Raw genomic sequence first — 14,449 nt, 5'->3', positions numbered from 1 at the left:
AATTATTGCAGAATATATTGCAGCTAATCACGGTAAAAATATTACAACATCATCGAGAACACGTCTTATGAAACCTTTCATTTGAACTTTTGAGGCGGAAGCTTTTCGTGTTGGATGAATTTGAACTCACCGGAAGATGCCAGCCTGGTTCCGACCCGGTTCCGACCCGGTTTCTACCGGGCAGCCCGGAAACCCGAACCGGTGGTCGTCATGGTGACAGAATAAACAGTTAACTGCTTTAATATGAAATATTTGGACTTTATTCATTTAGATTAAAATCAAATTATTACCATTTATTAATATTCAGTAATCACAAAAGAAGCACTTCTTTTTTAGATAATGTGATTATTTAGACATTAAGCAGTAAGTTGCTTAATGTTTAAATGTCAAACCTTAAAATATTAATAAATAATGAATATAAAGACAAAAACAGTTCATCAGATTTTAATGGAGGAATTTAAAGTTTTCAGTTAAACTCATAAAGTTCATCATTTAAACATCTCTTTTCCCTTTGGGATCAATAAATTGATTTTGATTCAAACTTTAATTTGAAATGCGCCGACGCGTTGCCACGGTAACGGAGAAAAAGATGGCTTCCGAGGCGAGCTGTTGCCTAGCGACGCGTAAACAAGAAGGAGAAGGACAGAAAATGTCCACGAAGAAAAGAGACACAGTGGAGGAGCTGGACGCCTCCAAGGAGGAGGCGGAGGAAGAGCAGGCGGAGGAGGATGAAGAGCAGGAAGAGGAGGCTCCATCCTCAGCCTCTTCGCCCCGACCGAACCCAGAAGACCCGCTGCTCCAGAACATCCGGAGTCTGTGGACGACTTCCTGCGGAACTTCCTCCGCAGACTGGGCCTGACCCGGACCCTGAGTCGCTTCGAGCTGGAGTGGCACGGCCTGGCCCGGGGCGGCGGCGGCGGCATCTTCGTCCCGGACGCGCTGACCCACCACCAGGCGCTGCTGGAGCAGCTGGACGCCGTCCGCGGCGACGCCGAGCTGCTGCGGAAGCAGGTGCTGGAGGCGGCGCAGAGCCTGCTGCGCATGCAGCGGGAGAGCGACCACCACCGGCAGCAGCACCGGCGGCTCACCGAGCAGAAGCACGTCCTGATGGAGACCTGCAAGCAGCTGCAGGGATACATGCAGGACTCCGAGGCGGCGCTGCAGCGGCTGCGGGACAAACACGAAGTGGCTCTGCGGACCAAGACGCTCATCGGGCTGCAGAAGGAGCGAGCCCAGAGGCTTCCGGAACCGGAGCCGGAGAAACCCAGCAGGAAGCCTCCATCCAGCAGGAAGCCTCCATCCAGCAGCCCGGGCGGAGCCCCGGAGCCCCGCGGGCCGCCGGCCGGACCGGAGGCTCCGGAGAAGAGCAGCTTCCAGCTGTTCTGCTGCTTCCGGGCGCACCAGCTGCCCATCAGCGGCATCGCGCCGCATCCCGGCAGGCCGCTGCTGGCCTCGGCCAGCGACGACCGCACCTGGAGGCTGTGGGACCTGCCGCGCAGCGGGGAGAAGGTAGGCCGGCTCTGGACGCGGTACATGTGGAACAATGCGGACTTTCATTAATGTCAAAAATGTTATTTTTTGTTGACATTTTAATTACTGTTACAAAATATTCGAATTAAAATTGAAATCGAGAAAAAAAAAGGCTCATAAAACAAACTCAGATTTATCGCCATGATGAGATGGATGTTACTACTGATGAAAACAACAAAGAAGAGAAACCAGGAAGTATTTGGATGATTTATTTTTGTTTTTTACACCTGAGCTTTCTCAGCATCACATCTCTTACTCTGAAGGTTCTGTTTATAAACGGCACTGGCGGGCCGGATTTGGCCCCTGGGCCTCCAGTTTGACACCAAAGCTGTGGCAGTGATGCTGTGAATGTTGACGTCAGGTTGCCCGGATGCTGCTGATAGGGGAGGGCCACTCTGATTGGCTGTCAGGCTGCAGCTTCCACCCTGATGGATCCAGACTGGCAACAACCAGCGGAGACAAGACGGTGAGTTTCCATCACACCGGATCCACTTCCGGTTACCGTCAAGGGAATTAGCATACTAGCTAAACATTCAGTTTGGTGATAAATGTCTATCTTATCTAAATATGTAGCTTAAATGTAAACACTTAACTTACTTAGTTTGACAACTAAATATTTAGTTTGAATCTCTCCCACATCTTTCAACACATTTGTTTGTTTTAGTTTAATTTAATGGATTTCCCAGATCTGGCAGGAAACATTTCCTTCCTGGTTCCTGTCTCCTGGTTCCTGTCTCCTGGTTTCCTGTCTCCCGGGTTCCTGTCTCCTGGTTTCCTGTCTCCCAGTTTCTTGTCTCCTGGTTTCCTGTCTCCTGGTTTCCTGTCTCCTGGTTTCTTGTCTCCTGGTTCCTGGTTTCCTGTCTCCCTGTCTCCTGGTTTCCTGTCTCCCGGGTTCCTGTCTCCTGGTTTCCTGTCTCCCGGTTTCTTGTCTCCTGGTTTCCTGTCTCCTGGTTTCTTGTCTCCTGGTTCCTGGTTTCCTGTCTCCTGGTTTCCTGTCTCCTGGTTTCTTGTCTCCTGGTTCCTGGTTTCCTGTCTCCTGGTTCTTGTCTCCTGGTTTCTTGTCTCCTGGTTTCCTGTCTCCCTGTCTCCTGGTTTCTTGTCTCCTGGTTTCCTGTCTCCTGGTTTCCTGTCTCCTGACTGCAGGCTCTGGTTTGTGCTGCAGGTCCGGCTCTGGGACTTCTCTGTGGGTCGCTGCGTGCTGCTGCTGTCCGGCCACAGCCAGCCCACCTGGGGCAGCTCCTTCCACTCCGGCGGCCATGTTCTGGTGTCCTGCTCCGCCGACGGGACGGCCCGGCTGTGGGACGCCAGCCGCGGCTGCTGCAGGCTGATCCTGCGGCGCCACGGCGCCTCGGTGAACAGCGTGGCCTTCCTGCCGTGCTCCGACCTGCTGCTGACCTCCTCCGCCGACAAGACGGTGATGGTTTGGGACGGGCGGCTGGGCGTGAGCACCGCCACGTTCCGCGGACACCGCCACCCCTGCAACCACGCCGCCTTCAGCCCCGCCGCGAACGCCGTGGCGTCCTGCGACTCCAGGGGCGCCGTCCACCTGTGGGACACCCGGAAGCCGACGGCGCCGACGGGCATCGTGGACGCCGGGCCGCACGCCGCCAACCAGCTGGCCTTTAACCAATCGGGAAAGCTGCTGGCAGTTGCTAGCGGCGACTGTTTGGTGCGGCTGGTGGAGGCGGAGTCGTGCGGCGTTAGCGCCCTGACGGGACACAGGAGGAGCGTCCAGAGCGTGACCTTTGACCTCCAGGGTCAGACTCTGATGTCGGCCGGTAGCGACGGACTGATCAACGTCTGGCTCTGATGTTTGGACCCGTCAGAACCGACCTGCAGGACCAAGTGCCAGAGAATAAACTTTATGCAGCACTGGAGCACTTCCTGCCGCCGGAGGAAACAGGAAGTGAACGCCGAGTTCCTCTAATAAAGATTCAGATTTACTGAAACGTTTTTATTTGAGTCCGAGGTTCAGAACATCAGCAGAACCGGGCCGGCCCATCTGCTTCAGGACGAGTCCTGCCGGGAGGAGGAGGAGTCCGTCTGTCTTCCTCTCTGACCCGGATCCTCCACCAGCATCTTCAGGCGGTTCAGGTACAGCCCGACTCTGAAAACAGGAAGTGACAAGCAGGAAGTGACAACCAGAAAATTCACCTTGATGAGCAATTTATTAGAAATGAAACTGGATTAAGTGCAATTACAGAAACAACAATCAAGATGTTTTATTTTATCCTAAAACAAAAAAATCCCACATCATGATGCTGCCACCACCTTGCATCACTGTTAGTAATCAGAGCTGCATTAAAGCTGATGAACACAGTTTTAGAGACAAGTTTATCTGCAGAACTCAGGTGCTTAGTTTTGGATTTTATATCCCTCAGCATGATGCTGCCACCACCGTGCCGCACTACAGAGGCAGGCTCCATTCCCCCTCATATTAACCAACGTTCCTATTGTCCTGTTGCTCCTTGGTTCCTAAATTGTCTAAAAATGTGAAGAAGCAACACATTTTGCTAAATTTATGAAGAATGGCACATGCAGATTTGACAACTTTTTGTATTTTTTATGGAATAATTCCAACATTGTAAACACAACAACGCATCAAATCCTGTTTGGATTCGAGTTAAACGGTTTGAAGTCTGACCTCTTTAACGATGGACTTCCTGGGAAACTCTGCAGCTCTGGATCAACATCGACTTCCTGCAACACAGATCAGCTCCTGCTTTAGCACAACTGGACCAGCAGGGGGCGACAAATCACAGAAACACCAGGAACCGAACTGGATACATGTTAGCAATAGAGGTCAGTTTAACCACAACTCTGGTCACATGTATGGAGGACCAATCCTGGCAAAACTCACATGATGAATGAATAGCTGGAGGAAGCAATTCAACTGTCAAATATCGCATCCAAAGAATATTAAAAGAAGAATTTCACAATTTATATGATTATACAGAGTGACATATATATTTATAATTTTCAACAGTAATATTTCATATCTGTATTAATTACTTTTTTCATATTTTTTCCATATTGTGAATATATTTAATAAAAATGTAGAACTTTCCTATTTTATTTCATAACATTTTTCATGTTTTCCACATTTTGTATTTAAATTTCTTTTATCAATATATCATAGAAAACAAAAATGATAACTAAATAGAAACAATGTGATAAAATGTGAGTAAAAGTGAAAAATCATGTGTAAATTAGAGCAAAATAAATAAAAACCGTAAAAATTAAATTGTGACGGCTGGGAATCCTTCAGAGAGGAGTGTCGAAAGGTCAGAGTTCAATAATCGGGTCGTCATTCTGCAGAACTTATTTTGCTACGTTCAGATAAAACGGGTTCTGCTGAAGCTCCACCTGCTTCTCCGGCGTCTTCTGCCCGTCGGCGTCGATCCGCTGCCTCTGCAGCTCCGCCTCCACGGCCTGCAGCCGGAACAGCATCTGCTTCATGGCCTCCAGGGCCGGGCTGCGTGCAGCTCTCCTTTTCATGGTAACCGCCGCTCAAAACCTGACAGCGCCAATTCAGTGATTGGATTATATTTTGAAGTGCGATTGTGAGAAATATTAGCAAATAAAGTGAAGATAAAGAGATTAAATATTTTGTGTTTATTCAACTGATTTAGCATCTTAGCTTCCGATAAACTCATCAGTGTTATAATAATCAGAACTGGAGCATTGAGGGCGATCAGTAACGCCCGTCAGGGCGAGAGTTACCTCCTCGTCCAGCAGAGTCTGATCCGAATCCAGCTCTGTGGTTCCGGAGGTTCTGCAGGTTCATCAAAGTTTGAGTCACTGAGGGAAATCTGAACGGGCCAATCATGTCAGGAAATGGATCTTACAGCGAGGCGGAGGGACAGCGAAGAGGCGGGGAGAGCAGCAGGTCCTCAGTGCCGACAGGACTCACTGAAAGACACAAACCAGCTCAGAGCTAATGGAAAGCTAGCTGCGCTAGCCCCAAACGCTGTCCCTAAAATGCTATATCAACAGGCATTTAGCCGAAGCTAATACCAGCTGGCAATATAAACATGGTGTTTATCAGAGGCTAACGTAGCTAAACTGATATAGTGTCACATCAGCGATAGTGTATGCTAATGCTAATGTGCTATATGAAGCTGGAACATAAAAGGCTACATTTTGTTTCCCACCACTTGTCATTGCTACATGTGCTACAGCGTACACCATCGCCCCCTACTGGTTGGCATTTCACTCCAACAAACATCAGGGTCTCTGAAGCTGCAGCTCTGAGTTTAGCAGGAGGTCAGAGGTCAAGGTCCGACATGAACTGAGTGTTTGTTGGACGTATCTAACAAAAACTGAAGAATTTCTTTAAGAAATTTATCTTAAACTGAAATAAATTTATTTCTTTATTGTTTCTCTGCGATTAACTTTAGAAGGATTGTTTTGAACTTCATGTCTTACTGAGTCATGAGTCTCTGGACTCACCTTTCCCTCCAGAACCTTCTGCTCCTCCAGAACCTTCTGCTCCTCCAGAACCTCCTGCTCCTCCAGAACCTTCTGCTCCTCCAGAACCTCCGGCTCCTCCAGAACCTCCTGCTCCTCCAGAACCTCCTGCTCCTCCAGAACCTTCTGCTCCTCCAGAACCTCCTGCTCCTCCAGAACCTCCTGCTCCTCCAGAACCTCCTGCTCCTCCAGAACCTCCGGCTCCTCCAGAACCTTCTGCTCCTCCAGAACCTCCGGCTCCTCCAGAACCTTCTGCTCCTCCAGAACCTCCGGCTCCTCCAGAACCTCCTGCTCCTCCAGAACCTCCTGCTCCTCCAGAACCTTCTGCTCCTCTAGAACCTCCTGCTCCTCCAGAACCTCCTGCTCCTCCAGAACCTTCTGCTCCTCCAGAACCTTCTGCTCCTCCAGAACCTCCGGCTCCTCCAGAACTCAGGGCGTCCAGAACCTGATCGGCCTTCTGGATCAGAGACTCGATCCTGTTGTCTGGACGGGTTGAGCATCACATTAGCCTCAGTGTGTTTGCTGCCGACTGGATCGGCTGTGTTCGTACCTCTGAACGGCGCCGCCAGGCTGCCGGACCCGTTCCCCTCGGCGGTGAGGGCGGAGATGTGTTCGGCCAGCTGCAGCCGCAGCTCCCTGAGCGTCTGCTCACCTCAGCCTGAACCACACCCTGAAAACAGAAACACGTTTTCATCCTCCGTGATCCTCAGGATGTCAAAACCTGCATCGCTCCCGATACTGAAAGACAATCTAGATCTGGTATTGTCACAATGTTCTTTATATCATGATATTGGTATTTGAGTCATTTTAATCACAACTGAAGGAAACTTTGATTATTAAAACCAAGAAAACTCGGCGCTGCCCCTTTAAGGCAGATCGGCTGTTGGATCGGGAACAGCCCATAATAAACCTCAGATTTTGTGTCGGTGGTGAAAAAAGCGGATCTGTGCATCCCTACACAGAATGAAGCTGAACTCTGACCTTTGACCTCCCTCTCAGCTGTGCTGGCGCTGCGTTCAGCTCTCCGTCCGTCTCCAGGTCCAACACCCAGGACGGAGCTGTCCCTCTGGCCGCTCCAGGCGGCGCGTCGCCTGGGAATCGACAGACATCCAGCTGCAGTCAGACCAGACCGAGCCAGCGCAGAGACAGGAAGTGACCTGCGGCGTACCGCGCTCCTCCCAGGGCGGCGGCTCGGCGGCGCGGAGGACCCAGCTGGGGTAGGTCAGGTCCGGCAGGCTGCCGACCTCGGAGCAGCCCAGCGCCGACTTGTTGCTGGTCAGCCAGCGAGGAAGATGCAGATCTGCAGCTCTGTGTGCAGACTGAGGAGGCCGGGGTTAAAGGACCAGAGGGAGGTTCAGGTACTACAACAGGTCAGTAAACCAAACCACCTACAGCAGGAATGTCAGCAGACTGGCTGAGTCTGTCCGTCTGCAGCCTCCCTCTCGACCTGCAGGAGGAAACATTCAAACGATTCAGACCGTCGGACCGAAACTGACCTGGCAGAACAAACGGCTCCAACTGGGCTCAGCAGCAGAGGAAACTGTTGACTCAGAATTCACTACGAACAAAACAGACTCTTTACTCCAGGTTTTCATTTTAGCACAAATGGGAGTAAAAGAGTGATTCCTGAATAATCCTCATTTTACACATAAACAGCAGAATTTTACAGTAATAAACAGATTTTTTATTTCTAGCTGCAATACGTTTTTCATGCTTTCCTTGAATTCATGCTAATGCGCATCTGAAGAGAGCGGTTTGGATATTTGATAAAAATGAAGCAGGAATGCAGCGATATAAAAGGTACCTTAATTCGGCCCAGTTTATCGAGCGGATAAAGAACGGACTGATATCGAGCGATACCGATAATTTAATCCTCAGCTTCAGTTGATTCATGTAGTGAAGATTTGTAGTTTTTCTGTTTTGCAGAATCCAAACAGACTTCACGAACCTGGAGGTCCTATCAGAAAAACGGATCTGTTTCTGGTTCTGGTACCGGTCTGGGCCCAGGTGCAGGTGTTGGTGAGCAACATGGCTGCTGCTGCGTCTGGATCCGGCGCAGGGCGGTACCGCTTCAGAACCCCGGGAGCGGGACAGGACGCCTGACGTCAGACAGAGAGACACAGACGGCTCCTTTAACGTAACGTTTATCACAAACTGACGACAAACATCTGAGCAAGGCGTGAGTCCTGCTGGTGCATTCAAGGACCTCGAATGAAGGCAGACGTGCGAGTGACGGGCATCGAGCCGTCGCAGGGGATGGACAGCAGCTCCTCTGTGGTCATGGAGTCGCGGTTGAGGCGGTGATGGAGGGAGCTGACGGGGAGGCTGAGGAAGTCCAGCTCCCAGTCGGTCAGACGCTCCCGGAGGACTGCAGCCCACAGCCAGATCAGCCAATCAGATCACAGGAAGCTCAGACATCAACATCCATGCAATCCTTTATTTCATGGTTTAGATTTTAAGTTAATTTACTTTACCTTGAAACTAAAGACCTTTTACCCCTGACTCATAAGAGATCTCAATAGTGGATGAAAACGTATTTTATGTTTCCATGACGCACCGTCTCTGTTTCTGGCCGCCCTGTGATTGGCCGGCTGGCTGCGTGGCAGAACAGCGACGCCGTCAGCGACCTGCACTGCCGGCAGCTGCGGTCAAAGTCTGCGATGTAGGCGTCCAGCGCCGCCGACGCCGAATCAAAATCCTGCAGGTGGAAAAAACCCAGACCTCAGTGTCACCTGGCAACACGCCTCTCATCCTCGCTGCTCTTCATCACCTGGTCTCTGAACCTGAAGGTGGCGCCGCGGCCTGGAGGCTGCAGGCTGCTGCGCAGGTGGCCAGAGCGCGACAGCAGAGACGTCACGGTGGACTCCGGGGACAGACAGTCGCTCCCCAGGCTGCTGGACTCCATCCTGCATCACACAGAAAGACGCTGCTGATTTAATATTTTAAAATGGTTTAATTTCATTTATTTTTATCTTTTTGATGATTATAGATGTGTATCTGTTTTTGCTATGCGTTTTTTAGTGAGTTTGTTCATAACATGTAAATTCTAGTTATGAGTGTTTACATAAGTATTTATTAATAAATAATATTTACACAGAAATGTTTATTTTATATTATCAGGTGTAGAATAAATAAAATAAATGATATAAAATAAATGTTAATATAAATAATATAATATTATACTATTTCAGATTATTTATCATAAATCATATAAATGTAAATAAATAATAATAAATATTAGTTAGAAGAAAAACTTTTCCAAATCAATTTTTTTCCATATAACATTGATTAACCAAATGCTTCCGGTAGGTTGTGTATTGATAAGCTAGAACAGGGTAAAGTATTGACAGTTATAATGTTCATTGTTTATTATTTATTGATTTCTATTAAGTAGAAAAATAACAGAACTACAAAGCTGGTGTAGACACAAGAGGTCTCACTCCGACATAAACTGCAGGTCTGAATGCTTTGGTCAAAACACGTTTGTTCCTCATTCAGTGAAGTTACGGACAGTGGGCAGAGAATCCAGAAATATCACTAAAGTCAAAGTAAAACGTACAGTGTAGCATAACTACTCCTAAAAGTATCTGTATTTAAAAAAAATTGCTGAAGTAAATGCAGCTGGTTCCTCCCTATCTGAATGAATCCCTGGAGAATCCAATGTCTGAGTTTATATCCGGCGCCAACGGACCTAACATGACTTTTAGCGGCTATTTAGTAAAAGAAATCCCTGTTTAAAGTTTAAACCTGAGCTGTAACAGAAGTTGATCAAAAGTGGAGTTTTTACTGGAGAAGCAGAATAAAGATGGCGAACTGAATCTCAGAAGTTTTCTCACCTAAACTCCGCCGAGCTGCGCTGCGAAGAGAACCGGAAGCTGCAAACATGGACGGAAATAAGCCCAAAACATTTTATAGGGAAATGTGTTTTATCCATGTTCAGCCGCGGGGTAACGGTAAATCCAGGAGGACTCCCTGATTACAGTCAATATTACTGAGCTGATCAAAAGTCAGTTTGAACCGACAGGTTGCTAACAGGAAGTAGTCAACAGTTAAACGGAAGTGCAGCTGCGGATGACAAAAGCTTAAACACCAAATAGTGTTTTTTCACCCCGATTATTATTATTATTATTATTATTATTATTATTATTAGTAGTAGTAGTAGTAGTAGTAGTATTTTCTGGCTTTATTTCACGATATAGTTGCTGTATTTGTTTTCTATAGGCTTGTCTCCTCCATCAGCACAGGATCCACTTAATCTACAGAAAAACAAGATAAAATAAATCTAGAAGTCTCCATCTGTATTATGGGTGTGTTTAGACTGTATTATTGTTGTTGTTTGGATGCTTTTTTAAATTTATTTTTTACTTTAATATCATTGAATTTTACCTGCAAATTTAATCTACCATAAAACATTTTATTATTATTATTGAGTTAGGATTTAATAAACATTTTTCTCCCTTTTGAACTGGATATGAAAGTGTTGTTTAAGTGTTTTGTTTCCTGTGTTTTCTCCTGATATTAGATTTTTTTCAATGTTCTAAATAAAATTGTGATGTCATGTTTCAGTTTGTTTTGGTTTTATGAACCTGTGGGCCTCATAAATAAGCCCTGTTTTAATCCCCCCCCCGGCGCCCAGTGGTTCAGTCCAACCCCCTCGGGCCTGATGGTACCTTACATAAAGCGGCGCGAACCGCCTGCATGTCTCCATTTTGTCTTTCTTCGACCGCATAACAGTCGATCCGTAAGACTCTCAGCCCCCTTCGAGGCTTTTTTGTTGAAGTTTACCTCATAAACAACTACACAGAATGGTAAGAATTGTTGGAAAAGCTTAAGAAGGTATTTTTATCGGAATGTATGCTGATAAAGGAAATTCAGGAGAGGTCAACCGGATTTTTTCCGTGGGACTAAAAGTATCCTTTTAACTGTTCAGAACCGCTGCGACGCGCTTTGGTTTACAAACCGATATCAGTCGTTAGTTGCCCGGGCTTTTCCTTCAAACATAGGTTTTGAGTGGGATGGTATATCTTCTGGGCGTTATTTGATGGTTTTTTCCGTCAGTCAGTCACTGCGCACTTTCAAACAGATGAAGGAACCGCTAACGGTTTCAGCGCGCGCCGTAAATCCTGAGGGTCACGTGCTCGGGATCAGAGAGACCGTCTGAATACCGCGGCGTCATTTAATTATAACTCTGGGATTTCTCCTTCCGAACCGGGCCTGGTGCTGCTGCTGCTGCTGCTCAGGCTCGGTCGGTTCTGTTAGCACCGCTAACCAGGTTCTACCAGCGCCAACTTGGAGCTGGGCCGGAGGACGGAACCGCTTCCTCCGGGAGCAGGGGGCGGGGCTACGGAGAGCAACAGCCAATCAAAACGGAATGAGCGCCGTGTTTAAATTTAAGCTGCTGTATTTTCCCGCTTTTTATTTTACTGTTAAATTAAAAACGTGCATTTTATTAAATTATTCCACTTGGCCGCCTATTTCATTGAACCTTAGCAGACTTTCACGAATGTTTAGTTTGTATTTAAATCGTTTCAGAGATTATGAATAAAATATTTGTTGTTGCTTTGATCAGGATTATAAATCTGTCAGTAAGTAAACAGAAGGTTCAAAATCAACATTAGTGAAAAGAGCTCAATGTCAACAAAGCAGAACTAGGAGGGGACAAAATAGATGAAGATGTAAAAAAAATAAATTATTGAATAAAACATTTTTATTCAAAAGATAATGCATACTGTTGAAGTATAAATTCTGCAGCAGCTCTTTTGCAAATAGAAAGTAAAAATCAGTTTTTATATCATCGCAGCCTTTATCAGCTGGTTTTCTGTTGAGTCCTGTAGTTTAACGTGAAGCTGTTTTTCTGTGCGTTCGCAGCGTGAGTGCATCTCCATCCACGTCGGCCAGGCCGGCGTCCAGATCGGGAACGCCTGCTGGGAGCTGTACTGCCTGGAGCACGGCATCCAGCCGGACGGACAGATGCCCAGCGATAAGACCATCGGTGGGGGAGACGACTCCTTCAACACCTTCTTCAGTGAGACCGGCGCCGGGAAGCACGTCCCCAGGCCGTGTTCGTGGACCTGGAGCCCACCGTCATCGGTAAATATCAAACTTCATGGCCAAAAGCTCCAGTAACTCCTAGATGAAAAATAGTTTTTTACATGGTGATTGACAGCTTTAAGACACACCCCCCAGCTCTGATTGGTTGTCCTAGTTGGCACTGGGAGAAGCAGAGTGGCTCAATTTTCATTTTCACAGATTTTGTCTCATACTTTCATGACATTGTGACTGTTTATGTTTTATATCTTAAATGAAAGTTACTTGAGGTTTTATTAATGTAAATAAATTGACCCAGGAGTTAATTTTTAATATATTTTTTATAGATGAGGTTCGGACCGGGACGTACCGCCAGCTGTTCCACCCTGAGCAGCTCATCACCGGGAAGGAAGACGCTGCCAACAACTACGCCCGCGGCCACTACACCATCGGCAAGGAGATCATCGACCCGGTTCTGGACCGCATCCGTAAACTGGTGAGTTCAGCTGCATGGTGCTTGAACTAGGCCGGTCGCAACAAAACCTGGATAAGTCTTCAGACTTCTTCCATCTGGAGATTTTATAAATAATTTTATTTTTTTATGTATTTTAAATTGAGCTCATTTGAATGTTCCATTTATCAATTTTCTCGTGCGTATCCGGGTTCAGGAGGCCCAGACTTCCTCCGGCTCTTCCTGGGAAGCCGAGGCGTTCCTCGGCCAGCCCGGCTTCAATCTTTTTAAATCATCATGCCATTATCATGCGTTACTTGAAGAAGATGTCAAACTTGTGCTCTGATTTACCGTTTTAACATCATTCGTCATTTTGACGGCCTGAAGCAGCAGCAGCTGCGGGTTCTGGCCTGGTTCTGACCCGGTTGTTTCTCCGCAGGCTGACCAGTGCACCGGCCTGCAGGGCTTCCTGGTCTTCCACTCGTTTGGCGGCGGAACCGGCTCCGGCTTCACCTCCCTGCTGATGGAGCGCCTCTCGGTGGATTATGGGAAGAAGTCCAAGCTGGAGTTCTCCATCTATCCGGCGCCCCAGGTGTCCACGGCGGTGGTGGAGCCGTACAACTCCATCCTCACCACCCACACCACCCTGGAGCACTCGGACTGCGCCTTCATGGTGGACAACGAGGCCATCTACGACATCTGCCGCCGCAACCTGGACATCGAGCGCCCCACCTACACCAACCTGAACCGCCTCATCAGCCAGATCGTGTCGTCCATCACGGCGTCGCTGCGCTTCGACGGCGCGCTCAACGTGGACCTGACGGAGTTCCAGACCAACCTGGTGCCGTACCCGCGCATCCACTTCCCGCTGGCCACCTACGCGCCCGTCATCTCGGCCGAGAAGGCCTACCACGAGCAGCTGACGGTGGCCGAGATCACCAACGCCTGCTTCGAGCCCGCCAACCAGATGGTGAAGTGCGACCCGCGCCACGGCAAGTACATGGCCTGCTGCCTGCTGTACCGCGGCGACGTGGTGCCCAAGGACGTCAACGCCGCCATCGCCACAATCAAGACCAAGCGCTCCATCCAGTTCGTGGACTGGTGCCCCACCGGCTTCAAGGTGGGCATCAACTACCAGCCGCCCACCGTGGTGCCGGGCGGAGACCTGGCCAAGGTGCAGCGCGCCGTCTGCATGCTCAGCAACACCACGGCCATCGCCGAGGCCTGGGCGCGCCTCGACCACAAGTTCGACCTGATGTACGCCAAGCGGGCCTTCGTCCACTGGTATGTGGGCGAGGGCATGGAGGAGGGCGAGTTCTCGGAGGCCAGGGAGGACATGGCCGCCCTGGAGAAGGACTACGAGGAGGTGGGGGTCGACTCGGTGGAGGGCGAGGACGAGGAGGGGAGGAGTACTAGATGTTAGCGCGGTTACCTTAGCGCGGTTAGCGCCGGCCGAAAGACATTCCACATCATGTTCTGATCCGTCGCATAACTCCAGATCATGATGCTTCCTGTTTCCTGTGCAGTTTCAGCTCCGCTTCCTGTTCTGATGATTCCTTTGTTTACTCTCTGCTGTTACACATCATTTCCTTTTAGTTGTTACAATCATGAATGAAACATTTGCTTTAAAATCATGAATAAAACATTTGTGTTTAAAGCGCTCCAGTCTCTGCCTCCATGTCCAGGTTCAACCAAAAACTCACTGCAGGAACTTTAAAACTCACTTATTATAAACTTTTTAAATAAAATTCCTGAATAAATTCACTGAAGATCAAAAAGCACCAAACACTGACAATGTGTGTTGAAGTGAGACCTCCTGTTTTTACACCAGCTTTGAGCTCAACATGAAAATGTTTCCACTTTATATACATTTAATATCTACAGTAAGTATTTAAGATTTATATTGAATAACTTTTACAAAGGACTAGTGAATTTTTTTCACTTCACTCTTAAGATCAAAATTTCAATAAA

The 14,449-nt window shown here is 48.1% G+C and overlaps 3 pseudogenes; 2 read left to right on the top strand and 1 right to left on the bottom strand.

Moving 5' to 3' along the window:
• The first annotated feature begins 481 nt into the window (after nucleotides 1-481).
• On the top strand, nucleotides 482-3,365 carry LOC129354995 (sperm-associated antigen 16 protein-like; annotated as a pseudogene).
• Nucleotides 3,366-3,463: 98 nt separating this feature from the next.
• Nucleotides 3,464-10,033, bottom strand: LOC129354997 (uncharacterized; annotated as a pseudogene).
• A 647-nt stretch (nucleotides 10,034-10,680) lies between these two features.
• LOC129354996 (tubulin alpha-1B chain-like) lies at nucleotides 10,681-14,139 on the top strand (annotated as a pseudogene).
• The last annotated feature ends 310 nt before the right edge of the window (nucleotides 14,140-14,449 follow it).

The sequence above is a fragment of the Poeciliopsis prolifica genome, unplaced genomic scaffold (genome assembly GCF_027474105.1).
Source record: "Poeciliopsis prolifica strain line A6 unplaced genomic scaffold, Auburn_PproV2 SCAFFOLD123, whole genome shotgun sequence".
Classification (NCBI taxonomy): domain Eukaryota; kingdom Metazoa; phylum Chordata; class Actinopteri; order Cyprinodontiformes; family Poeciliidae; genus Poeciliopsis; species Poeciliopsis prolifica.
Note: the sequence above shows the minus strand (reverse complement) of the source record. Positions and strands in the feature narration are given on the sequence as shown.